At 35.2% G+C, this 27,500-nt stretch overlaps 1 protein-coding gene across 3 annotated transcripts in view; it reads right to left on the bottom strand.

Moving 5' to 3' along the window:
- FOXP2 (forkhead box P2) overlaps positions 1-27,500 on the bottom strand; it is a 406,754-nt gene that overhangs the window by 72,158 nt on the left and 307,096 nt on the right. Inside the window, exon 2 of one of the 3 annotated variants that reach the window (XM_085318496.1) lies at positions 12,429-12,499. The exons of the other annotated variants lie outside the window; for them this stretch is intronic. The gene's annotated coding sequence lies outside the window, so the exon portion shown is untranslated. The remainder of the gene's footprint in view (positions 1-12,428; positions 12,500-27,500) is intronic. 3 annotated transcript variants of the gene reach the window in all.

Below are 27,500 nucleotides of genomic sequence, written 5' to 3'. Positions count from 1 at the left end.
GAGTTGCTCATCTTTTGTTTAATGACCAATTTTTTATATGGATATAAAACAGTGTTTAAAATGTAGTTTTGCTCCCTCTTTCTGAATAGACTTCCACTAWTACTTTTTACCAACTAGTTTCATTGAAAGGTTTCCAGCGTTACAGGTAATGTAAAGTCCATTAGGTCAGGCTCTTCATAGCATGACATGCAGTAAATTACAAGTGCTTCAAGCAGCTCAGTGAATTACAGTTCATCACTTTGAAAGGTTCCCACTAGAAGACTACAGATATCAGATCTGGCAGTTAGGATCCAATTAACACTTTGGTCAGAATAATCAGATTGCATGTGTAAGACTTGTATAATTCGTTTATTGCTTCCATGCATCTTCTGTCTGTAGGTAAATTTGTTGCTGTTATTTCAAAGCTTGGAATCAGTATTTCACTTGCCTTTAGGTTATATTTCAAGTTCTTTTGCAGTGCAGTGATGAACTCTCCCTGTTCCAGCAATTTAGATCACTCGTCCTGTAGATATTACTGCTTGAGAAATGGTTTGTTTCTGGTAGTTTTGTTTTGTATTCTTACCATGTCATTATATGTCTAGAAAAAAATTGCTAGCAATTTTTACTAAGCGCATTTTATTTAGTGTAACAGAGACAGTTTTCTCCAATGTGATCATTGTGAGTCTCACATAACACCCAGACACACTGTAAATGACATATGCATTGACATTTACATGTGTACTGTCATGCAAAACCATTTCCTGCTACACTGGATATAATACTATAACTGAATGAAAAAACATCTTGATTTTGTGATATCATTTTTCAAGCCATGGTCAGTATATAGAAAGGTTCTTCAGGATAAACCTAATCAGTACACAGTAATGGATTTCAAATTCTGCAGTCTTACCTAGTGCTTTATGGCAAATTGCACTTTCAAGTTCTTATAGGCAGTTAAATTCCCTGAAAAGAACACAACTTGCCCAAGGTATCCCATCTATTCCATGAGGGCAATAATAAACAATTATACAAATGCTGTTAAGTCTGAAATGTAGAAACCTGTGAGCCCGATATTCAAAAAGGTCAAAAACTACTACCACACCAGCCACATTGTACTTCCTATCTCGAAACATGCTAGTTGTTTTCAAGCTACTGTGTTTTTTTCCCCCTTGGATAACCAAGTCTATACAAAAATCATATATATAAAGGTTGTATCTGATTCATGTATACAGCAATGTATACTTAGGCATCTTCACTGATATATGTGTTTCAAATGCTGCAGGAACAAGACATAAACCAGAAATTTATACTTATTTGCCAATTTGAAAGTGTTTTGAGAATAAACATTGTCTAAAACTCTAAGGATTCTGYGTGTGGATAATTGGATATGAAGCCACTTTCTCAATGTCAACGGTAGAAATGTACCCCAGATCACTGGTGTGCAGRAATTACTGCCAACTGAAACTATGGTCAATAAGAATTGCTAGTTTCAGTCCAGTTTCTAACGAACTACAGTCCTTATTATCCAACACGTCCCCAAATTACCATCCCAATGAACTAAAGACCCACAGAAAGGTCAAAGATTGCATTCTTACAAATTTTATCTTCTCAGGTTATGAGTTATGCACTATTTCTTTATCAGCTCCACCTGCACTGGTTACCTGTTACAAGAAGATGCTAGCAGGTACACTGACTGTCCACAGCCAGGTAATTCACAGCATGTAACTTCGTAACAGTTTAAATTAGGAGAATAGTATCTATATATTAATCTATACAGTGAAGACAGAAACTGAGAAGTTCCTTTAAATGGCAACTCAGACAGAATAAATTGAGCTCTGTTCTGAATTTTGAATTGTCCCCTATGACAGCTTCCTCCCCATGAATTATGCAAAGAATCTCCAAATTTAGGCATGCAATATTAGGCAATGAGAATATTTCATTTCCTTTTGAATAGGGTACAAAATACTGGTTTACCTCTGAGCCCCAGAGAAGTGAAGAAACAGAACTACAGATGTGCAGTCATTTGGAACCACTAAAGTTATTAAAATGAAAGCGCATGAAATACCCTGCRTGCTTTTAAATCAGAACTGTATTAGCTAAACTATTCCTTAGTATACAATATGTAAATACATATCAGGAGGTAAAATGTTTCATTAATCCTTTATGACTGCTTAAGAAAAAAATCAGTATATATGCTAAAGTATGGGATTATTTTACTGTTTTTGTTTTTCTACTATCCATACACTCAAGATAGCCTAAAAAAATTTGGTAGTACTACCAATAACCTTGCTTTTTCAATAGGAACTTAGGTTTCTATTGTTAAAACCAAAGCACATTTTATKTTAAAGTGATTTAATTTGATAATAAAATTTTCCAACAAAATTTACACAAACCTGGTGAAATATTCCTTTCCCACATGCCCAAATCAAACCTTATCTTAAGGTAAGTCAGTCATGACCACATCAAAAAATGTTTGCATTTACATTTTTGTTACCCTGTAAAGTGTGTGATAGGCTGAAAGCTTCCATCTGTATTCTTAGGTCTGCAAAAAGTGGATAATTACGTTGATACCATCTTCTGCTTTAAGGGAAAATAAAGACTAGCCAACAGAAATATCTTTAGTAGCCCACCGGAATACATCTTCTGTGGTCTTTTTCTAGCTTAAAGCAGAAGGGTATAAAACAATTCTTGTAGATAAAAAATAGAGGTAATATTCATGAAAAAGTCTTTAAATAGTAAAAAGACAAAGAGATGAATTCAGAAAACAATTCAGCTTAACTAAACCTTGAATTTTTAAAAACTTGACTTTGGATTTGTTTCTCTCTTTTTGCTAACTAGCTAGGGAGCCTAAGGTGACCAAAACTAACTATTTCAAATAGGTACCAAAAGTGAAGGAATTAAGCAGATACTTACTTTGTAATGATCAAAATAGCAATTATTTGGATATAAGTAATTAACTTGCATGTAGTATGATTTTCGAAGCTAACCAAACCCCAAGCCAGAGTCCCATTTCAGCATGTATACAAGCACCATACTTTCAAAAATGTGTAGAYCGATCTTCTGTGCACTGTGGCACCATGGCATCGTAGTCCCCCGCACATCTCCGCACAAAGACAGACGTAGTAACCTTTCTGACCTCAACTTTGCTGCATATATAGGAGTCGAATATTGACAATCTGATTACAAGCAGATAGTATGATAGATTCTGGGCAAATTTTACTCTTGTTTACATTTGTGTAAACACAATGTAGCAAAAGGCCATTGAAGTCAACAGTACAATCCCAGTGGAAATTGATATAAATGAAGTAAAAGTCAGGCTTAATATTATTGTCCCATCTGTTCTTTTATAAGCGCTACGCTGTTATTTCTGGCAGCCCTGAGTGGTGCAGAATGCAACTTCCCCCAGAGGAGCACTGAGAGCATACCTTCTTCCTGGGCTTAAAAACATGGAAAAGACACGGTGCAATTTTCACTAGTATGATGCTTAGAAAAAACTGGGTCGCAGAGACAAGGAGGAGCCAGGGTCTTCTCCTGCTGCTTTTTATGCCCATGTTATGTCTGGCCACACTACTACATGCCTAAACTTGCACATTAGTTTTGATTGCTTATATTTTCTCTGGTGAAATGCCTCATTTAGGTATTATGAAAATGAAAAGATGTATACAAAATTTTTTTTACTACTCTTGAATTTTACTCTTTTCTTCATTCCTAAGCAACAACACATCACTGTTATCAACAGAAAAATAAAGATAACCTTGTACAGGATCAAGTGGCAGACTACAATTTTTATCTGTAACTCACATAAAAATATTCCAAGCATAAATTGTGGCCAGTGCCTAGGTACAGAGCCACTCTTCCTTGTAATCATTGCATGTGAAACATAAGGACCACAATTAAGGACAGTTTCAGCCAGAAAGAGAAGGGGCCTGGATCATAGTTATTTGGTACCAATGCCACCTTGCTCAGGACTCATGTAACATACCCAAGATTTCTGTTTCAAAGCCTTTCCTCTTTCGGATCTTGTCACCTGTAGGAAAGTGATATGCTGCAGTTGCAGCAGTTTGAAAATAAAGCATCCAAACTTATCAATATCATATCTTAAGGAGATAAAAGAAGTATGTTTTGGACTCAATCAAAGTAGCCTTTAATGGGAAGATTCCCTCTTGACCCTGCCAACACTGACAGATATTTTACAGCATTTTGGGCTTTATGTGCATTTGAACTTATCATGAATACATGGGTACAAACTGCTTCTACTTGCTCCTGCCTCTGGATAAAATGGATGGATCCTAGATGAATTTAAGCAATAAAGCCTATCCCATGGAACAGTTGAAATGTTGACACTTCTCAGACTCTCAGGGGACCAGGGAGGAGTGTTACAATTAGTCTAGGACAATTCACCTATTTTTCTACCTAGTGGTTAAACCAAATGCCTTATCTGTCCATATCTTCAACTGTAGGCTCTTTTGAACGGTCCATGAAAAAAGAGACCAACACTATCGATGAAATGCAGGTCTGCAGCCCGCTATCTGCTTCTTGGAGACCTAGGCGCAGAGATGAAGCAAACTGCTTTCTGCTGCTGCTCATCACTGCTTTCTAGCAGTTTATCTTGTATAGTGTTCCTCTTCTGCGAGACAGCGGGTGTGAGAAAGACAGCTGCAAAGAGATTAAGGAGATGATGCAGCCACCAACTCTTTTCTGCCCATTAAGATGCCTTTCCAGCACCAGCAACAGCCACAGATTAAAATAATGCAAGAAAACGCTGACCATTAACTGCCAAAGGAGGCCAGAAGCAGGGTGACAAAATAGTTGGCAAACTAGAAAATATCTGCACACTAATTAATGTAAATTTGAAGTTTCTACAGTAATTTCAAAAGTTTTCTTAAGCAGTTAAGATTTGAARAAAACAGCACTGCAGGGTTTAGAGTAATTTGTCAGCACTTTTACTGTTTATGTGCCTTTAGGGCACAGAATGGAAAAGTGAGGTTTCTTGGACATGAGGAAAATGGGTTAATGGATCTTTACTGAATTAATACATGAGCTTCACACTTATTTTGTATGAAACAGTCCCATATAAAAAGCCTTCACAGCATATTTTAAAAGGAAAAGAAATGACCCAATGTACAACATTTGGTGTAGGGCTTAGGGTTTWTTATTATTATTATTATTATGTGGATGCATTTTACARCAAGCTCTCAAAAGATATAGAGAGAAGTACAAAATCATGGAAAGTGTACTGCYGTATAAGACAACTAAAATAAACTTCAGTTTTTTATTTGAGAAATAGCAGCCATAGAACAGTCCAGACTCAACTAGTATCTTGCATAATGTGAAAGCCACAATGTGCTTCAAAAAAAGCAAAACAAGTCCTCATAGAAAAACACCCCAAAAGCCAAATGCTAATCTGAAAAACATGCACTAAATATAATTAGTACCACAACAGTGTCGTTTTCATTGGCAACACACGGACAAGGGACCGTGCTAAGGCTATTTTTCAGGGCTAACTTTATTTTCAAAAAACGTAACATACTACAGTTTTGACTGCGATCAAGGAAGGGAGTACATCACAAGGCTCTTTGCAAGGTCTCCTGCAGACTGTTCTAACCACGGTCAGGAAGTCATAAATGTTTCTCGAAGCTACCCTAACATTACTTCATCAGGCTGAAAATTCTCAAAAATTTGCAAGAACTTGATATCTGATATCTCTCTCGATATCAAGTATTTGCATGCGCATAATCAACTCCGATTCACTTTCTTGTTCATCTCTTATGAAAATATCTGATTTGCATAGGATTTACAACTGCACATGCACCTAAATTTTGCTTCATTTGAATGTCTAGCCAACTAGGTCACACTGCTATAGTTCACGTTCTCATGAAGTGGTATTTGAATGAGAGGATCTCAATTTTTCCTGTTGTATATAAAATACATCCAACACATACAGATCATTCTTGCATGCTTGATTTCAGTTTTTCTGTCTAGCTTGCCATTTGTTCATACAAATACCTGATCTGTATGACAGATTTAGTATTTATGAATGGTAGTCAGGCCTGTTCTGGTGTACACATTGAATTTTCTGTCTCTGCTCTTGAATTATACAGTATCATCATACAGCATCATACAGTTTCATAAGAGATGACGTTATTAACTTGAGTACTTTTTAGTCTTTTCCTAAATAAAGATAGTGAATAACAGAACCAAATGTCCRATTTTGGTAACTTTAATTAACATATGTCATAAATATCAGTTAATGGAGAAAGCCACCTATGGACATCAAYAGAAAAACTGAAGAAGCAAAATGAGCTCCAATGGAAAAATAAAAGACTGGAGTTTTTTGCAAAAACTGCTCTTTATCTCCTATACTAACTCCCAACTCATATGTCTCAGATGAATATACAAAAGCATCATGTCACACAGCAATCTACTAGACACCTGAGCCTGACACAGGCCTCTTGAGAACACTGATTTTAATAATTTCATAGTAAGCTATTATGATCCTCTGATTTTTAGACCTGGTTTGTCCCACATAATTTTAAGTATTTGTGCAAATCCAGTGACTAATTCAGCCCATGTAAAATCAGAATTGCCCATGTCTGTCTCTCTTTGTGACTGCAGAGAGCTTAGACCGATTATGCTTCTAACAGGGCTATGCAAAATTAAATGCCAAAAGCTAGGCAGGCTGAATCTGGACTTCAGAGCAGTCCATTTGAAAGGTTACCTGGTTCCTTGGTGATTGGGACTGAAACACGGTAAAACTGTTTTCTCTGCATTCTGGGCTGCTCCCAAAGAGTGGCTAATTTTCCCCAATAATTTTATTAACCTAAAGGCAGAGACATCTTGAAAAGAATAAGGAAATCTCCTTGCAAATAAACTGGAGTTAATATAGCTTAACCACGTCTGCCAAGAACAGATCTGTAACAAGCCCGTGACTTCCAGCAGCTGCCAGGCTACGGAGGTCCCTGCCAGTTGGGTAACTCCCACTAGACTTTTCACCAATCCCCTCTCCAACTTGCAGAGKACAGTTCAAAGAAGCTGTTTCTTCAATATGCTTTTCTTTTCTCTAAATACACTTTCATCAGCATTCTTGGGAGACTGCCAACTCACAGTATATATCTAAGTACCTTCCATTTACTGAAATGTCACCTCCTTCATTAGACACAGGTGAGTGGCTTTGTCCTTTCAACATCTTTCTGTGCTACCTGCCAATGCCTTTTTTTGCTCAGAAATATGGACATCCTGTATTCATTCTCCTTAATCTCTGCCTATCGTAATCTAAACTGATGCGCAGAGTTAATACCGAAATAAGAACCGTTACCTCAAGATGAGGCAAATTTATGGTTTTCCTTAGGAATTACAGAGGGCTCTCTCCAGCCACTTCTGGGGGCAGCGTAATGGCCAACACAGCTGAAATCCTCCCAACCCTCCGCGCTGTGAGCACATCACCCAAGGCAGGGTAACAAATCCCAGACTACAAAAATTGCACACAATGAGCCTGAGTTTGCTTATGCTGAAAAGTACGGCCAAATAATTTATCTCCAAAGGGAACCACATGTAGTACTAGTASAGCGGGTGATATTCAGCAATTAACTTGTTGAAATACACAAATTCATATGGGCACATACAATGAAACCACCAAAGCAGCAGTAAAGCTAGAAAGTCTTCAGTGATACATTAACTTAGAAAWAAGCTCCAAGAACATATTTTTCTTGCCACAGAAAATGAAACTAAAAAGGCTCAATTTCTGTAAAAGGTTTATTAAAATAGTGCTAGGAAACATATACTATTTTTAAAAAGTTTAGACCTTCCAATATAAAATGTATTAAAATTACTTTCTTTCATCATTTTAATAACAATGTCTGATTTGTCAAAATAACAGTAAAAATTCTATAAATATCTGTTAAGRGATTATTCCAATAGCATGAAAAATTCTAGTGAAGAAATGACACAGAATATAGAACTGTCATCACACATTTGCATATAAAAGGCTGCTTAAAACTGRCAAGCACATAAACAGAAAATATATGCTATAAAATTAGTCATTTTAAGCATGGATCTTTAAATAAAGCTAGCAGAGTACCTTCATTTTAGCTAACTCACTCTGAGATGAATCACACAAAAATGGTGTAGCATCTAGCACCATATTTTCTTCAGTTTTGTATACATGTAATAGTTGGATTACTACAATGTATGATATATCTCTATTAMTTTGCCTTAAAATACTGTATACATTAACATTTCTTAAATGTTTTTTGTTAAGGGTATCACTACACACTTATAATAAAAAATATTATTTTTTCTTTTCAAAGTAAGATCACTACTTTATTAGATATTGTAGGCTTATTAGAAAAACATATATAGCATTCTCAGTGCCAGCAAAAGGTATGCATTATGCAAAGTTTGTAGGAAAATTAATAGCTTTAATAGGCCTACCATATAATTAGGGAAAAACAACTTTTTGGACATCCAGGTCCTCCCAGGCAGAAACAGAAGCAACAAACATCAAACTAAGTAACAGCTAAAGCCAGTACCCTAAGTTTAAATTAATGCACATTTTAACAAAATTCATACTGTTAAAAAAAWTTTAAAAACAGTTTTGACAAGTGGATAGGAAAAAAGCAAAATATTTTAACAGTTCATTTTRATACTTTTCAAATTGAAAAATTTGATTCCTTTGAAAAGACTCATAACTGGGTTTTAACGCCAATCACTTAATGGCTGTGATGGCTAGCGTCAGGGACCACATCCTCTCCTTCCAGGGACTGAGCAAAACACGTAGAAGGGCTGAAACCACAGCTGGGACATGCATTCAAGACTCTCCGGTCCCAGGTGTGTCGGTTAACTATCAGGCTACAGAAATTCAGTCTTTTCTCTTGGAACTGTTCCACCTTGGGTAAATAACAGCACACTGTTTACTGAGCTAGAAAGTGCAAATGACTCTATCAGATCTTGGTTACTGCTTCTCAGAAGAGAAGAGTAACATCTGGTTCTTCTCCCTACTCCAAAGCCAACAGAAGAAGAATTCGACCTCATTGGTTTCCTACATCTCAGAGGGCAACCAACTCTCTGCAACATGTAAGATAAATAGAGGAATGGAACTGCTTTTCATGGTTAGTTTTTAAAGTAATAAAGCCTTTAAATCCTTAAATTTTAAATGTTTTGTTTCAATTTTTTTTCATAAAAGCAGCTAGAATTTAATATAGCACAATTATCAAAATCTCTCTTAACATTTTTCCACAGAAAAGTACAGATTCATCAGATTTCTTTTTATTTGGCTCTCTAGAATCAAAACCAATTACTCATAAAGCTTTGATCCTAATGAAAATTCAGTATGACTTATATAACAGGGTAAATAGAAATATGAAAATACAAAATATTATGTAAAATAAACGCATAACTTTTTGCAAGATTTGAGCCACAGACTTATGTTGACAAGTATTTTTTGTATAAACTTGTATCTGCATGTCTCTCATTTTTACTTAGTTGTGTGAACTTCCAAAGAAACTCTCCAGAGATTATCCTAATAAAATTCAGATATTTATTCTCAGAATATGTGATGTACTTTCTTTGTACTATTATTTCACTTACTCATTAAAAACCAGGATGCTCATAATTATTAAGAACAATAAGGATGATATAATCAGATATTTATGATTCTGCAACACCATCAGTACCTCTGTTACTTCACTGTTACCACAAAGTTATCACAGGCAGTTTATACTTTTTTACTAAGGAACCCAAATGCCTCTTTCTTGRACTACTTAGAATTTTGGATATGTTTTTGTGATGAAAAAAAAAGAAAGTGAAATTCCTTGAAGTTTGCATCATGTGTAATGTAAGTAAAGAATTATATCTATATATGTGGCCTAATGGATTAGCATGCTGACTTTCTGAGCTTTCGAGTATCTTTGAATATTTCACAAGCAAGCCTTTCATATTATAGAACCTCTGTGCCTGCTCCACCACAATTTCTAGAAGCCATTTTCAGAAATTACTTTCTATTGTATTTCAGAGTCTTTCCTTAACATACTGAAAGAGTTAAACAATAAGATATACAAGCCCCAACATTGCGCAGACAGCCATCTCTCCTCTCTTTCTCTAAATATATATTTAAATATTCAATGAATACATGCTACACGTTATAGTTAAAAACACAAAGCACAGATATCTCCTACCAATTTTGGTCCATCTCAACTGCTCAATGATAACTGGAAGAGCTACACATGTACTAAAACCAGGAAATAAGAACATTTTAGCTATCTATTATCAAGGGAATATTGTTTTAGCAAGATGTATAGAATCATATTATCATTCTATTAATTCAATAATCTTGATGTTTTTACACGACTGAGACAGTTATCAAAACAGGATTATTCTTGCACAGAAGGATCATATTGTTTAATGGGACAAAGATGTCATACAAGCTACAATGTCATAGAGATAACAAATGCAGGACTGAGCCTGCAGTGGTAATGAAGTTATGTTGGCATACATGGCTCCACCTAWATAATTGGTATTTCATAAACATATAAATATATCTATTTAAGAAACTGCTATCATTCTAATGATGACTGCATGAAATCCCTCACAAAGTGGCATTTTATTTTACACACACACACACACACACACACACACACACACTTCAAATCTGTACATATTTCCTTTTGTACATGGTTTCAAAGCTCTTTCATTAACTCAGCCTTGCAATGACAAATATAAGAAAACCTTCTCTTCTTTTGAAATTAAATGAAGATTTACAGTAATTATTATAAAACTACTTTGTCCTTGAGGACATTGGTCTTCAAGTTTTGCATGGGTTTGCAACTAATCCTATCTCCTCAGACAAATGTTAGGAATTATTCTTCATGACTCAGTTCATTCCTGTCATTCCTTAGTATTTGGTAGCCAACTTAACATTTCTTCTGCTTTTTTTTCTGTCACATAATTTTAGTCAAAAAGAATAGATTTCAGGCGTACAATTTATTTTACTACTTGATTTCTGTGTGTAGCTAGTAACAATGCCCATYCTTACATCTACATGGCATAACTAAGGTTTGGGACATACAGAAATTCAAGAATATCACAAAGGGGTTTCAATACATGTTCTTCTATTCACACAGTTACTAGTTCCTATTGTATTTGATCTGTTACATCTATCATGGGGATGTAAATGTAACTATATAGTTGTAAGACAACCTGAATTCTAATGATTTCTAAGATAGGTCCTAGTCTGGTGCAGGCAAAGCACCAAGACTGCCCCCGATYACGACATATTTGTAAGATGGATGGTGGCACTGTTGCTTCTGTTGGTGTTAGTCTTAACTGCCACACATGTGATTTTCATTTATATAGTTCATTATACATACATCCCATGAAACCACATAGAGAGAATAGGCTTCATTTGAACAGTAGTATGTTTAGCCACCTGAAGTTGTCATGAAGAAGACATCTTGTAGCTACAGTACTATGTAATTATGTCCTATAGTTGTAAATAAAAACTTCGACTTTTAAGTATGTCTGTTACGCACATATTTATGTACATGAATATATAGAAGTTGGCAAGGTGGTATGTTGGTTTAACATCAGGGATGTCACATTATTCTGAAATGGTGAATTCAGACGCTGGCCAACTCAGGACTAAGTACTGAACAAGACTGTTCAGGTACCATTTGTAGGTTACTATTAAATGCCAGGTTCTTAAGGCTATCAGCACACAAGACAGGATTTTCTAAATGAATAGCTATATTTCGATTTCCTTTTGTTCAGATTAGGATCTTAGTGCAACCATAATTAACATTACCAACAACTTGGCAACTGTTGAAAAAATGCTGACTTTAATCTAAAATCTGTTGTATTTAGTATTTCTGAGAAATCAAGATGGAGCAGATGCCTTTCATTCCCCATCTGACACTCCTGAAAGAAGTTACACTGCTAGGATAGGTAAAGCATATACCTCTCCGACCCCAACAGTTAATGAATACACAGCTAAGATTGAGAATGGATTATTACAGTCTGAATTGCAGCAAAACAGTAACAGTTTATTGAGGAAGATAAACTTTTTTCTTAGAGAAATATCTTCTGAATTCTCCTATATTTCATCCTTAGTGTTAGCTAAAATAGGATTATAGGACCAAAGTTTTTGTATTCTTTCTCTCTTTGCAGATCAATCATGTTAGATAATGAAAACTGTTGCCAAACTAGCTGCAGCTAAAATAAAGTTTGCACGGCCACCAAAATGGCATTTCATACGCACAAGATGAGTCTGATACTGTGACATTTAAAAGGCAAAAATTACCACTTAGTTGCTTTACTCTTACTTTGTGTCAATCATGCTACTTGCAAAAAGGAGAAGTGTTGTCAGGWATACTGTCTACATCCTGAGTGAAAAAACAAAACTCTGAAAGTGAATGGGAGGGACAGAAACTATAGAAATGAGGAAAAAATTCACTTACATTTATCCAAGATGGCTGGCGCTATTACTGTTGAAACTCTGCTATGGGYTGAGGTCACAAGACCCTGTAAGCTAAAATAGAGAAGCTTCAGCTGAGGGTAACTGAAGCTGCAGAACATTAAAATACATTTTAAGGTTATAGGTACTGACTGGAGTTTTAATTTCTGAGACCTACTTTTCCCAAGGCATGAAAAGTGATCTCTACTTTCCGGTCATTTTTCAAGCCTGGAAGGAAGAGATTTTCAGTATTATCCTCAACCTCGTTATAACTGTGTATGTATGCTATATACAATACATGATATGATAATATGATGGTTCCATTGGCATGAATTTGGAGTTGCCACATTATTCATAGATGGTGAAACCATACGTGATTTATGCAGATTCTCCTAAAGACAACTAGAATAAAAAGTTTATACAACATCACATCATCATGTATGTACGAAATGTGAATTCTATACTAGCAAAGCTACTTTAAAAATCTGTTAAAATGTGCAAAAATGCCATCACAGAGCTTTTTTCCATTCTGGAAAGTTGAGTTTTTATATAATAGTATGCCTCAGAGGGAGACTGATAACTGACACCTGTTAAAATAAATAAACTTTCTATGCATATTAGTACTGCAGTTTGAAAATCTATTGCATTTTAGCCTCCCAGTCCTTAAAACAAGTGTGTGCTCTACTATGCAGCTGGAATCTTCTCTTAACCTGGTATATAAAGGWTGATCCTACTGTTGGCTTCAGCAGGTGGCAAGACAGTGTATTTTTCACTAGTTATGGATTGAAGGTTCCCTCTTCTAGTCCAGAAGATACTGTGCTTTTGAGAAAAGAACTGTCATGTAAAAGGAAAAAGGAAGAAAAGAGAAAACAATTTCTTGGGAAATTTTGGTAGTATTAACAGCTGAGATTTGGAACGGAGAAAGGAAGAGTCTAGTAAAGTTCAGATAGATAAGAAAAGTRCACAATGAATAACACTGCACTTTAGTACCAGTATACCCAGGTCTGCATATATGAGGTCTATTTATGTAAATACACATCTGTGTACATACATGTATAAACAGATATATGCAATGTGCAAATACAGATTTCTAGAATATGTTCCTTAAMAGCATTTCTATATCTGAAACTGGGAAAAGCAATTACAAGCACACCAGGATTGCAACAAAATCTGAGCTACAGATATCTTAAAGCAGAAAAGTAAYAACAAAAGCACATATATTATACATATTGGATATATGTGAAACTTTCAAAAGAGACCAGGCGAATGACAAGTTGCCAAGAAGTTCAGTAAAGGGTGGAATCTCTTTCCTTTCTGAGCAAAAAAAWTTTTTTTTAAAAAAAAAACTCTTATCACATCAKATAATTTTTCTTGTGCAACTATAATGTTATTTATAAAAGAAGACAMACTGAAATACTATCAAGATATTGTATCATTTTGTGGCATTAAAAGGAGTGCAAAATTAAAACTAGGAACCCAGTCAAACTGTTACACATGATGGACATTTTTATAAAATCAACCCTAGAAGTCATCAGAATTCTTCTAAACAAGATAGTYAATAATGCAATAAATGCCACGTGAAAAAGACAACATGATTCTAACAAAAAGACCACTGGGGAAAAAAGTAGATAAAATTTTCCTACAAATAGAGACTGCTGTATTTTAGATTTTAGTAATATTCTCAAAGACAGAAAATGTTACCTAAATTATRAGATCACCTTAACAGAATGGGAGAAGTGGTGGTGAACCTATTTGTGACAGAAAACTGCATAGTTTACCTTTACCAAATCAAATTTCAATACGTAAGAGAACTAGCTTGAGGTTTCACAAATGCTTATGAGCCTGCGTAACACAAGTATGTCTTACTCTAGATGCTAGAGGACAGAGGCCACAACACTGTCATCATACCCCAGTGGGAACTAGTTGCTGTCCTTCACCTGAAATYGAGTGAATTATTCTCTCCAGAAATGTTCTAACCGAATTTATTCAATATAAACAGGATTTGTTTGACWATGTAGAATATAGTTTAATATGCTCAGTGTTGGAAGAGGTGAAGCTCCATCACCAACAAGCCCAGCTCATTTGATAAGAAACAAAAACGAATTGAGAATAGTAAGAAATCACTAAATCAAATAYAGAAGTCTATGCTGTAGACACCTACATCCCAGTTAGTGATCTTAGGCCATCAGTGGAGAAAAACAAGCATTTCTGTAGCAAAACTCATTAAATCCTAAATTAGATTTTTAAATCAGATCAGATAAATTTTCCCTTTTAAGTGTCAATGGTGTATTGACCGCAACTGCCTTGACTATGAATGGAATCTGCAGGTAAGTGGTAGAGMTATCATGCAACCATCTAGAGTCTAGTGCAATAAATCCCTCCTCCAAGAGGCTAATTATCCAATTTTGACTTCTCCTTAGTAAAGTAGTCTACCTGAAATAGTCATTCATATCTATGTTAAAGAGCGGTAAAATCAGAGCACTTTATATYTACTTCCTCTGTTCACTTTGACTGCATCAGATAAACAGAATGCCCTAAAACTTGTTCCAGTTGACAGCAAAAGTAAAAATACCATCCAACTACTTTAGCTTTCTTTCAAGTATGGTAAAGCAACAGACGAAGAACACTGCTGATACCATGATTCCATTACAGCACRTATGTATACCCCAGCCAAATATACCCCACGAAAACAAACAAGCCAACCTTCAATTCCTTCTTTTTCTCTGCAAGTTTTAAGAAAAACTCACTCTGTGGAATAAAATGAATGAAAATGTCGGCATCKGTGTCCTACTCATATAGAGAACCCAGACAAGAGACTTTAAATACAACACACAGATTTAATAAACTATTGAAAAAAATCAGCATGATGTGTCAGAAGTCAGATACTTGATAGGCTGACTAAAATGGCAATAGCTATATAAGCAAAATGTTATTTCAAATACAGCTCTATAAGTAAAAAAAAAAATGAAAAAACACTTGATCAAAGCTAGAAATAGTATATGTACTTTTCAATATGCAGTAGGTCAGTATAAACTTTTTATATGTTCTATATCCTTTAGATTTATATAGATTGTAAGATTAGATATGACAGTGGCATAGCAGTTAGAGATATATATGACATAAAATTAGCCAGCCAGTAAGGTAACAATGTCATTTGGATAATCAATTTCAGAATAGAATTGAATTTCCAGAAACAGTTTAGACTGAGAATTATCTCACAGCATGGTGGGGGGAYGGTATATTGGTTTGAATGAATTGGCTGAAATAATAAAAGAATTAAACATAAATTATATTATTTTGTAAATATTTTCATATTAATTCAAATTAATCAACTAAAAAAACTAATCAGAAGCTGATTGACACCACCTCACAAAACTCAGTGATCACCGTAAATCCAGACAAGGTATCAGACTGCATCAGAATAGAGGTCATGTTCTAAATGAAGGCAGAATTTGTAATGCATTATTCATCTATATGAAAATATTACAAGGTGAGACAACTTTTTTATAGTTTATTACTACAGCATATTACAAAATGCATTTGTAAAATAAATGTTTAACCGATGATGCTGTGGCAAGTCGTTACAAAGCATATTATACGATGCAAATATCATTAAAATACGTGTGCATGTTTAATGCATGAATTACAGTCATCAGACATGGTATAAATTGTCATAAAATTTAACAAATTATGATATTTATAAATGGCATCTAAACATAAAGTGTGCACAGAGAAGTAAATGGTATTAAAATTAATACTCCTTTTTCCTTGTCTTTTACTCGAAACAAATGAAGTTAGCTGATTTTATTGTTCGGATTCTAGTAAGTCATGTCCAAGGTAAACTCTTCTTGCTATCCTGCCAGAGTAGCAAAAAATTTCCATCTAAGAATTACCAAMAGATTTCCAAAATAAAATTACAGACAGTTCTCTATCAACTTGAGAGCACTGATTAGCTTTAACAACACTTTCAGATTGCTTGTTAWGAGGAATTAAAATTCTCTGAATAATTTTGAGTTATAACTGCTACACAGTTCTTTTCTTGAGACAGTAAACTGCTGAAACTCCATATTATAGTTCTTTTCTGTTCTTCTGAAAAAAATGTCTTTAACAAAGTAAGGAAGCAACAGCAACAGCCATGCCTTTTAAATTTAGTACATTTGATCAGTGACAGGTCTATGGTTCTAGACCTATACATGCCTTTGTATTCTAYTATAGTTCTAATAACTCAATACCATAAAGCCAAATGTTGATCGCAGAAAAGATATTCATGCTATTTGGCACATGTGTAGAAYAGAAAAAAATAGAGAGTAGTCACCAGGGTACCTCTTAGTGCATTATAGAAACAAATGTGTGCCTGAAAAAGGAAATGAATGTACACCGCAGCTATGAGAGTCAACCTAACTGACAGGCAAGATCATGGAATTAAAAAAAAATGTCCTCACTTCCAAAATCATCAGATGACTCTCCAGAACAATAAGGACAGCCTGAGTAAGAGAGAGAGAAGGTAACTACAGAGAGATGCCACAGTCACGTCCTGCAAGCTTTTGTGCAGAGATTTGTTGGTACGTGAAATCACTCATAATTACAATACAGAACTTTAATGATTTGACTGTAACTAAATAATGTTATAAGTCTAGTTTAAATCTTTCATGTTTCAATTGCCGAAAAGCTGATCTCCAGCTTCTGAAGCACAGTCAAAGAGCATTAGCTGGATCTGAGAAATCCGAGCTGGTGACTGGAATGCTGACATTATTCTCTCTCTTCGAGTTTAACAAGATTGAGTGCCTGAAAACAAAACCTAAAGACATTCAGGAAAGAAACAAAGCATTATTTTTGACAGAATGGGCAAGAAAAAAAAATACGTTGCATGGTTTAAAAAATAAAGTAGATAAATTCAAGGATGAAAAATCTATTTGTAGYTTTTGAACACAAAAGTTTCTCGAGCCTCCCATTGCTGGGACAGCGTAAAAGGGAAGCAGCTCCACTTTTTATCCTGYCCTATCCTCTTACTCTACTCCAAATGCACCTGGCGTAGTCACTCGCAGAGACAGGGTTAGGATCTGACTCACATAGTCTGATACTTCTGTACGTGAACAAAGTATTTAGAACCAGCTCAAACTTTCAACCGACATTACACATAAAAACACGCTATCCCTCAAAAGGGAGAACTCATTGCACAGATTATTAGCTGTAGCTTTATAAAGTTTATACGTGATCATTTATGAGGAAGTATAGATGAACACACATTTCTACGAAAGCTGCCTCTGGAAAACACTATTGTATGTAACTGTATGCAATTGTATGCTGTATGCCATACTGAATTAGAAAAGACACTGGCACACTAAAAATAGAAAATAATTTATTTTCCCAACATTTCATCAGAAAGGCCTGCTCCACACTCACTCCCTCCTTGGAGTGCCTATGGTAGGCGTTTGCAATGTTTCATTTAAGCATCTCCAAACTTTCCTGGCCAGCTTCTTTTTCCTTAGAAGTCCCCATATGCAAAGTCCTGCATGAATTATTTGTTTTTTCAGCTTTTCCAAACATAAAGAAACCCAGCAAGGTAAACTAGAGACTCCAAAGTCAATCCTAAGCCATTCCCGTTTGTGTGTATATATTGTTTCCTTAAGATGTGAGCATTTTGTTAAAATGATTGAACAATCAGTTCTTGGATAAGAGTGACTGTCTCAGAGTTAAACCAAAGGTCAGGAAGATACTGCTTTGGAAGTGTGAAAAATGCTTTGAAGGACACCTCCTCATCCTTCTGGCAATGGCATCGCTCCTTGCTGTACTGTGACACTGCTGGATAGTGCTTAACCTTCCTTGTGAATGTGGACAAGTCGCAAATCAATCCACCAGAGATAAAAAAAAAACAACAGGGAACAAAAACAGAACACAAAAAGAAAAGAGTAGAAAGTCCTAGAGTATAGTGAGGCTGGAAAAATGTAAGATAAGAAGAGTATCAGAAATAAAATTACCAATAAGTAATTTCTCTTTTTCATATATCCTTTCATATATTCTGAGGCTACATGACAAATACTTCAAAAACAACACAGGCATTGCTTCATACAGGAAGCAGTCTTACCAGCATTGCTGTTGTGCAATTATAAATGCAGGAAATTATTAATAAAAAGCATATAGCAACCTTCTACATTTCTATAGCTGACATCATTGCATCCCTATTTGCTGAACAGATAGATATCTCCGAGGCAGAATAACTCTGCAGAAACAAGGAAGCCAACAGTCCATTGATTCATACAGAAATGTATTTAATAATTCACTCTTGATAAATTGAGGAATCTTCTCATTTCTTAAAGGGCTTCTATGTCTGCTCTAACAGAAATTAAAGATATATACATTAACAGGAATTATACTCACATGTGTAAATACCTAGCTAAACGGACTTTAAGTACAGCTAAATCTGAGAATTAGAGTAAGTCTCCTTTCAAAAATCTTTTTTTTGTTTTTTATTTTTACTTTCCAATTTTATCTGTCTTCTTTCTAAACATGGATAACCAACACCTGTAGTTTCATGGTTTCACATTACAGAAGGCCACAAAAAAGCTGAACTGAAAATATGTGCCATCCACTGCAAAACAGCAGTGTGCTCAGCTTGTAGTTTTGAGCAGCTCAGATTCCCAGAACGGTAACAGTGGTCTTTGCATTCATGTTTACAGAAAAAATTTTAAAATTTCAGAAAAAGGATTAAAATAGGAATKTTATTGAAAAGTAAGAAATAAATGAAATGTAAACCATTGATTCTATCATTCTGGGAATTTGGTATTGAATTTTCAGGCATCCTGTCTCTGTATGCGTTAACTTTTGTATCTTTTGCTAAATTCTCTAGTCTAGTGATATTCAGTAAGTTTTTCACCCAAAGATTTCTTAACTAACTCATATGACTGGTTAAAACTTCTAGAGCATGGAAAGGTTAATGATCCAAATACATACAGAAGTGCAAAGATGTGTGTTTTAAAGAGATGTCCTCCAGGATCAGAGTCGGGTGTTTAGCTGATTTAAGAGATTAGTGTAGCTTAAATGCATTGTCTTTGAAGAATAAAGTGTCTCATTTAAAAAGTATGACATCCTAAAATGAAAGGCAGTCCTAGGAAAGGAGCTGGTTAGAGAAATCTATTAGTAAGATTTACTCCCAAGGTTTGACGAAAGAAGCTATTTAGCAATGAAAAAGATGTTATTCAAGGAAATTGGAAAGCAGCTCAGTGCCCTTCTTGAAGAACAGGGATTTGGAGTTTTAATCTTGATATTTAATGGCCTCTTGATCTGACCATTCCAGGGTTGCTATGGACTGTATCCAACAAATCTTGGCATTCATCTCACAGGTTTTGACCAAGTCTACCTGCAATTAGTCTGACGAGATTTATAGATTCTTTAGATAGGAATCAGAGACTTTCTCTGGAGTAAAAATTCAACTTATGTACAAACACAGCCTACTGTAGTCCCCGTAAGACAGGATACGATGAAAGAAWAAGAAATAGAAGAGAATCAGACAAACAATATGCAGAGAGTCTGAGATACGACTGTGGTGTTAAATAGGATAACCAGTAAATATTCTTTACAGGCAAGTAGTCCAAGCCTGGAGAGACAGAATTCAAAGAATGGAGCATAACTGAAAGACTCATGCATTCTTGTGTCRCACAATCCAGGAATAAGATTTCATTAAGACAATCAGTGCAACTCATTTAACAGTAAATAGAAATACCAGATCTCTGTGATTGATGTACAAGCAGTTACCTTCCACTACGCAAAAAAGATGGGTGCAATCGAGATGAGGGAGTGAAGCACAAGGACAATAAAATGAATATGAGTATTGTATGTGATTTTTAAATGAAGGATGAATGAAATATAAAAATAAATAGGTAATTCATGTATATTAGATTAGACTTTATATTCTTAAAGACTCAATATTCAATCTGTTATAGCATATTTGTAATATGAGTATGAAAATATTTTATTTAAAATTTCTCATTTGATGCATTGGGGAAGAAGGTGAATATGGAATCTTTAAGATCTTGAACAAGGAAAAAAACAGCCTCTCTAAAGAATCTTCACTCTTGGAAAATTAATTTTGGAGGCATCCCAAAATTTCAGTTTAACAGCTACAACAGATGAGAGCAAAAATATTACTGTCAACTACATAACACTGAAAACAAAAGCAAACTATCAAAAAATAAAAGACTCCTGAAAACAGTGTGCATACAGAACAACATCCTACTGTGACCCATATAAGCACATGGGAAAAGTTCTGACAAATACGATAACTTGTTTAACATACAGAGTGTTAAGAAAGGCATGAGTGTTTTCTGGTAACTTTATGACTTTGTCAAGATGACCATACCATATGATGCATATTTTAATTTCCTTTAGTTTAAACGAGACATTTCTGAATGTTAAGCTTTGTATGAACCTAATTCCAAAGTTTTTAGAAATATTAGCTCAGCCTATGATGAAATGGATGAAAATAGCTACTGAATATATGCATCTGCAGCTAGGTCGCAGTGAATTTTTATCTGCGTTTTTGTCTGCAGGTAAAAACCACAAGGCTTTCTTTGCAGCCCATACTAAATGCCTCTATATTAAATTCATGTGAGAGAGTACTTCTGAAAAGGTCAAGAAGATAGAGAATCTATCTTCTATCTCAGCTTTCTATCTATCTATCTTTCTATCTCAGCTAAGATCTATTCTCTGTTTGCCTGTAATCCTTGCCTGCAGCCCTAAGGAACAAACTGTGAAAGAATCTGCTCTTAATTCTGAGGTCTTCTGGTGTAAGAGGTACAACCCAGCATTTGTAGATATCTCACTGAATCGGGATCACCTTTTAGGCAGGAATCGTGCAAAGACACTGAAATACCAATGCCAAGAAGAAGAGACTCAGGTCATAAAATGTAAGACTTTTCCATGAAGCGCTACGTCTGCAACTAATACAATGCTCCCGGAATACGAACAATRACGGGTCCGTGGTATATTTTGTTCTTAATAAATTCTAGAATCACAAAACTACATAACAGGAAAGGACTGACAGAGATCAACTAGCCTAAAGCCGAACAAAGCACTACACAGATAAGTTAAACGTGAAAATGTCTCTACAGAGAATTTGTAACAACGTGCACATGTATTTTATTTAAAAGGTAAGTCATATCGCTGTACAAAGACAGTTTTTGTGTAATTTGGGTAACTGATTTGGGTAAATAACCTGACATTGTTGTCTTTGGGAACCAAAGCTCCATGAATTTGTCAAATGACAGGTTTGTCCTGTTTCCTCAAGATTTAGGGAGTAAGAAAATTTCACAGATATCAAATTAAAACATTTTTTCTCAACTAACAAATTATTAGTATTTCTGCTAATATTTTTTAGAAACAAGTTTAAGAACTTTTATATTTAGACTACATTTTACATAGCAAAATAATTAATGTTTTCTGTAGTTTTGAAATAATAGTTCTTTCTGTTAAAATCTACTATATACTCTCAGACATAGAGACATACATGAGGATGAAGCCACATTCCCTTGTGGCTGTCAAAATACAGCTTTACTAGGAGTTACATACAAAGCATAGCAGGAAACAGTTGGAATGCATAACAGAAAGATCTGTAGAGAGAAGGAAGAAAGAAATAATCCTTCGTCAGGCTTTTCGTATGAAAATGAAACATCTCAAAATCAGTATAATATCATGAGATCATACTTACAACTAAAAATGGTATTATAATATTTTTGTCAGCATGAATCTTGTCAATTTTTACGTATCTTGGATTTTGTTTCCTTGTTTCAATTTTATTGCATTCTGAGGAAAGTACAAACTCTTTCCTCTTCTATATTGTGATTTTTGTTAATTTTTATATTATCACTATAAACAGTGTAAGCAGTTAAATTGCTTWAGGACAATCAATGTATATGCCCTATGTCTTCCCTATTCCTGTGTAGAATACAGGACTTCAGTATGTTTATATTAATTCTGAGTTTCTTCTACCATCATGGCATTCATTTACTTACCATTCTACATTCCTCTGGAGTGCCTCAAAGTCATCTCTAATCTTGATAAAGCTAAATAACTTTTTGGGTCATCTTCAAATTTGGACACATACATACCATATATTTCAGCCCTTATTCCAGATCACTAATAAATATATTAAACAATATGTTGTTTAATGCATAGGTCTGTAGTAGACAGAAACGTTAACCTTTTGCCATTCTGAAAATTGACAATTTATTCCTACTCTATCTTCTGTCTCTGAGCTTGTTTCCAGCTTAGGACAGAACTTTAACTTTCACCTAGAACTATTCAGTTTTCTTAATAACCTCTTGTGAAGGACTGTGCCAAAGGCTTTTTGAATGTCCTTGTGAATCATATCTCTTAACTTTACTTTAAAAACTAATTTATTTTGAAGACACAAATCTTGCAGATCGAAAATAAAGTTTTCTTAATAGATGCAATAGAAATTTGTGTGTTCTGCGATTTCAGTAGACTTTGAAGTCACAAAAAAACAAAAATCATGATTTATCTCTCAGAAAAGTCAGACCATCAGAAACTTCCAGTGAAATCAATAATGCAGRAAAATTAATTGTAATGCCTTATTTTATCCCGTTGGAATGAAGTACTTCATATACACGATAAATCAGTCAGGCTGGTGAAAGACTCAGCAGTAGTCACAGTATGAGAAGTATATGAAGACTTGCATGTTACTGACCAGGAACAAACTGTAAGCACTGTAAAAACGCAGAACAAAATGATCGTTCCGTGAAAGACAAGAGATGACAGAGGCAGACTGACAGGAAATACTTGTCATGATAGTAGGCAACGTATGTTGCTAAGCTTCCTATGCATAAACTGGAAAAGTCTGACTGACTGACTTGAAGGAGGATAATGAGGTACCTTTCCGATGTTTATGGGAAGCTCCTCACAATCATTACCAACAGCACAGGACAAAGTACAATGGGGCTTATCTGAAAATCTGGAAGTAGGAAATGAACGGCTGTTTTTTTTTTTTTTTTTTGTTTTTTTTTTTTTTTTTCCTTTTTTTTTTTTAACTTTATGAGAAAGAATGAGTATGGTAAAGACAATCTGAGAATAACTGAAAATAAACAGCTTATATTTGATATTTTGAAAGGTAACTGGGGAAAGATGCAGAGAAAAATAATCTGTGCAGAACAGTGGCAGCAATTAGATCCAACAACGTTTGTCATGAGCAGAAAAGGTGCCAGCTGTAGTAACCGGAATTAGGAGAACCTGCACAAGAAGTTAAAACTGCAAGCAGTTAAAAAAAGCTGTACCTCAGTAAAGGTGGTAAGATCAAGAAAGATGTCCAAATTCAATATGCTGTTTATGCTCCAAGCTTATGAGACAACCACCATGGTGATACAGTTGACAGTGATGGAGAAAAGGGGCCATGGAAGAAAGGTTATTTCTGTTGGTCTTTAAGTTGATCTCTAAGCATCCACAGGCTAGTATCAGAGAGATGGGATGAGTTTTTTTTTTTTTTTTTTTTTTTTTTTTTTTTTTTTTAACAGAAGAAATGTTTTCTGGAGTAGACTGCACAAAGATACTGACTGAATTTGTCATTGGGATGAACTACAAAAAAGATTCTCTGAAGAAAGTAGTGAAAGAGCAATTGGAAAGATAAAAAGAAAACCAGGAAAGTGTAGAGTGGAATTGGGAGGAGAGAAACAATTTSGATTGTGCAAAAAGCATATTTACCRGGCTGASAYGCTGCATAAGTGTGCTGAAGAAGTGACTGTCTGAGCACAAGGCGGCAATGGAAGAAAGGAGCAGCTTCAAGYACGAACTTTTGATCAACTTTGTCAGCTTCTATCATAAAATCAATTTTGTTTTTTCATAAAGCTTTTGGTGTCAGTTCCCCTTTCATGGCAGGAGTCATTTAAATGTTTTGAGAAGAAGAGGATYGCAGAAGAAGCGCACAGCTGACAAGATGCGTTAGTGGCCCTGTCTGCACAGACCAAGGGGTGGCTGAGGAGAGGCTAGAACCTGCCTTCTCCAAGCAAGTCCGTCTTTAGACCCCTGGTATGGAAAGTCACCTTCAGTTATAATTTACATACAGATTACACATGGAAGAGGATAGAGCTTTGTTATTTTGCCAATAAGAAGGTGCTTTGTGTTTTTCTTTAATAATTTTTTTAGTAAATCAAGCCCCTCTTATGACTATTTTACAATCTTAGAAGAGCTTTCTTCCACGTGCTCTTTTCGCTCTGTATCGGACAATATTTGCACATTATTAATTTGTAGTGCACGATTCACACCATCAGAGTGGTTAGGCAGCTTGGGGAGCTCGTGCCGCACAAGCACGCAGTCAAGCGTGACAACGAGTGGTCGCTGCCCGACGCAGAGGGAGGCCAGGGACGAACGGACGCTGCGGCGTCCCTCGCCGCCAGCTCCCGCGATGGCCCCGCTGGCGGAAAAACCGGAGCTGCTCTTGCGTGACCCAAAAGCTTCGGAAACCACTAACACGCTGCTAAAACTGCCCACGGGTGAAGGCATAGAGAGAATGGGCGTGTGGATTACCTGGGCATGTGTGCACATGTTAGTGTGTCGGTCTAGCTTAAAATGTAAACGTTTACCTTATCACATGCTAGAAAACCAAAAGACACTTAGAGGCTTAGGAATGTGGCTACTGATTCCTGTTTATAGATGATGTTGTTAGGTGAAGAAAGAAGGTTAATTTATATGAGAACAGACTGCAGGTAGTCTACCAGTATCTTCCGTATGAACAACGTATCAAGTGCTCCTTAAGCAAGCTAGTTTCCAGAGAAAATTAAGAGAAAAAGGACACATAAACCAGATATTCAGAGCAGGCCACATACCAGAGTCTGGAAGGAAGAAAAGATAATTAATAAATACCAAAACCAAATACAAAATAGTGAAAGATATTTTTAGCCCAGATTCTAATGCTCAGACTGATGTTGCTGTACAGGAAAGACCAAACCAATATATTTTCTTTTCCTATCAGAATTTCTATCTTTAGGTGTTGTAAACTGATACAACTCACTGCTTACTTGATACAAATTATATCGCTGGCAATAATGTGGATTTGAGAGAAAAGAAATCACTTTGCCATCACCTGGCAATCTATTTCCTTTGCAGTGGGAAGGAGAGTCTCTGGGAAAGCATGACACTGAATTTTCTATTGCTGCAGTCGGTGCTATACCTGGCTGCTCAGGCAACAATTTCCAATGCTGTACTGATACAAAATAAAATACTGAAAAATTCTTATTTTACTCTTATTTTATCTTCATTGTCGTAACAGGGATAACAATAACACAGAGACTCTACGAGACTTAAAATACAGTACTGTTTTTGAACGAAAAAATGGCAGAAGAGACTATGTATGAAGCATGTATTCTAGAACTGCAGAAAGCTCGCCTACTTCATTATTTTTAAAAGCTTATATTATAGGAAATGGCATTTCCTGAATWACAACTTATTTGTGCTTCGCAACATGTATGCTGAAGGAAGTTAGTATATATGTTTTTAATAGATTTTTTACAGTGTATAACTAGAATTTTCCTTCCTTAATACAATTCTCCTTTCAAATAAAATTAGCAATAATGTATAGTCTTTGTAAGAAATTAATAAAAACAAACACATCATAAAGGATGTTTCTGAAACTTTTAATTAAGACAGTTCTTAATCTTCAATAGAAATATTCAAGATACAAGCATCTCTAGACAAATCTTATACCAAATAATAAGCAAAAAAAAACCCTCTTACCCCCTGAGATCTTTAATTTCACATTCTTTACATGAGCATCCACATTTTCTATTAAATTGCTACTTTAGACAGTATAGTATGATCCTCTAAATCCACAATTCATGACTGATAATCACTATTTCCTTTTTACTTCTCTAGGAATCTGCTGAAATGCTTAGCTTCCTAAACGACAGTAATTTCTTTTATGCAATTGTAAACTTAATTTTGTAGAAGTGCAGAGTGATTTTTAAAAAGCATTCTTCCCTTTTAATAAACCACATACAGCAAAGAAAGTTCAAGAGGAAGAGATATCTACAGTTTTGTAGGAACTTAGTAAGGCAGAAAAAAAACCACATAGGAAAATGATAATTCTATATGATTTTAAAGCACTATTTGCATGCGGTTACATGACAGGTATTTTCCTCCTGCACTGTGACACATGATAAAGTACATTTTATAAAATCATAGAGCTTCTGTCTTTCTATTTTGTAATATTTCTTTCTACCTCATCTCTTTAGAATATCAAAGAAGAATATTGACTAAATCATAAAGAAATGTTTTTTCCTCACGCTTATTGGTCATCTGAGTGTTTTTTTCAGGGATGGGAAGGGAAAAAAAAATCAAGCTGTTGAGTTTGTACAGTCAGTGAAAATTGTGCAGAAGTGAAGAGGTCCAGTAAAATAAACAAAATCCATTACCTGAAATACCACACGTCTAGGACCTCAATGATAGAAGTTACAAAAATAAAAAGAAAAAAGAAAAAGAAAAAGTACGGCCCTATTATCATGCTCATTAGGGAGCATTTAAAAGATAAAAAGAATGGCAAGACTGGGCATTAACTTACAGAATGTAGCAACTAATTTTAATTAATAGCAACATTAGACAATGAATTCACATGAAATTGCATTACATATAGAAAATTTGCTCAAAGAAGTATCTTTTTCACTTAAGGATGACTGTTAAGCCATAAAAGCCTCAAAGCTGGCTAACATTTTCACGGATTAACGTTGTCCAGCTTAAGGTTCTGCTTAAGATCTTSTTATACCGGCGCAGGCTTTGGAACTGAGTATATAACATATTTCATTTTGACACTCATTCAGAGTATACATATTTGTATGCAAGTTCGTAAGAAGGTCCAGCCATCAGATTTGCTGAGATTTTGACCTCAAAGGAATACTAAAACAAAACCAAAACCAAATCGTTACTTCTTTACAGTGTGGAGACCTTGCCTTTATTCCTTGGTCATTCCTGATAGCAGGTAGGATCTTTCCAGATGACRATGATACCACAAAGGGCTGTAATCTCAGCTGAAATCAGTACCCGTTTCATGTTGCTTTACACACAGAAAAAGGTACAAGTC

This window comes from Rhea americana, unplaced genomic scaffold, assembly GCF_003343005.1.
Source record: "Rhea americana isolate MKP2758 unplaced genomic scaffold, rheAme1 scaffold_54, whole genome shotgun sequence".
NCBI classification, from domain to species: domain Eukaryota; kingdom Metazoa; phylum Chordata; class Aves; order Rheiformes; family Rheidae; genus Rhea; species Rhea americana.
This window is presented reverse-complemented; position numbering and strand designations above follow the sequence as displayed.